Source organism: Paramormyrops kingsleyae, chromosome 25 (assembly GCF_048594095.1).
Source record: "Paramormyrops kingsleyae isolate MSU_618 chromosome 25, PKINGS_0.4, whole genome shotgun sequence".
In the NCBI taxonomy this organism is placed as follows: Eukaryota; Metazoa; Chordata; class Actinopteri; order Osteoglossiformes; family Mormyridae; genus Paramormyrops; species Paramormyrops kingsleyae.
The window spans coordinates 8348936-8350192 of record NC_132821.1 but is presented as its reverse complement, the minus strand read 5'-3'; the positions used below and the strand labels follow the sequence as shown (position 1 = coordinate 8350192).

Here is a 1257-nt window from a genome sequence, read left to right as displayed (position 1 = left end):
TTTGTAATGGGGAACGGTATCGGCAGCGTTTTACGGCGGTTTATGTTAAATGTTTTTTTAGAAAAAGTTAGCCCACTGTTGTTGCATGCTATCGATAAAAAGAAAAGCGATTGTCGGGATGATTATACTTGTTGCTGCTTTCATAGACTGATATTTGAGATTGCTCAAGTCGGAGAACATTATCAGCGGGGAATAGTTTTACTTACTCAGCCGATGGCAGAGAGAGAAGGACAATCGTCAGAAAGTCTCATACACGCGTGTCTATCTTGTATTCCCGACGATGAATTTGACTGTAATCACATTTTTATATTTTATGCTTTAATCGTAGATGTAGTTGCCTTTAAATTTCATAATAAGCAGCCTTTCGATGTTAATCAGATGCTTTCTACTCTGCATACATGCATCGCTGAAAAGGCCTCTATACGGACCTTACTGCATGTGACATCGCTAATCTACCTCAACAACTGTCACGGCTGTAACTACCTGTAATTGTGTGCCCTTGTAATAATGTTTTTAAACTATATCTACCTCAACAACTGTCACGGCTGTAACTAATTGTATGCCCTTGTAATAACGTTTTTAAAACTATATCTTTCACTAAATGTGTACCCTTGTAATAGCATTTTTAAAACTATATTTTTCACAAAATGTGTACCCTTGTAATAGCATTTTTAAAACTATATCTTTCACAAAGAAAATGTATACCAGCATTTTGAAAATGTATCTTTCACTAAAATGTATGCCCTTGCAATAAAATTGAGTTGAACAACATTGCAATAGTCTTTGTATATACATGTTCAGCAGGGTGGCCGAGTGGTTTAAGGCGTTGGACTTAAGATCCAATGGACGTATGTCCGCGTGGGTTCGAATCCCGCCCCAGCTAAAACTCTTTTCTAAACTCTACACATATTGGGAAAAAAACACACAATTTCATTAATGTGTTCACTCACCCCCCTCCCCAGACAGCTATAAAACGCCGCATCCCTGCTCTCACCCCCCACACTCTCGCTGTGTGAAAAGCATGTCTGTTGCCAAGACTACAGCTCGTGTCTTGAGCCGTTCGTACTATGACCCCAGCCAGCCGGGGTCATACGGGGGTGTCTCCAGACTGCAGAGAGCCGTGGAGGATGATACTGGGAAAAAAGTGGCTACCGATGATATCAGAGAGTGGCTGTCTATGCAAGACAGTTATACTTTACATAAGCCGGCTAAAAAGAATTTCCCCAGGAACAGAGTGTTTGTACCGAGAGCCATGTA

General features: G+C 40.7%; 1 non-coding gene across 1 annotated transcript; it reads left to right on the top strand.

The window, feature by feature from the left end:
- The first annotated feature begins 799 nt into the window (after positions 1-799).
- On the top strand, positions 800-883 carry trnal-uaa (transfer RNA leucine (anticodon UAA)). Its single transcript has one exon. It is a non-coding gene; the product is annotated as a tRNA-Leu (tRNA).
- The last annotated feature ends 374 nt before the right edge of the window (positions 884-1257 follow it).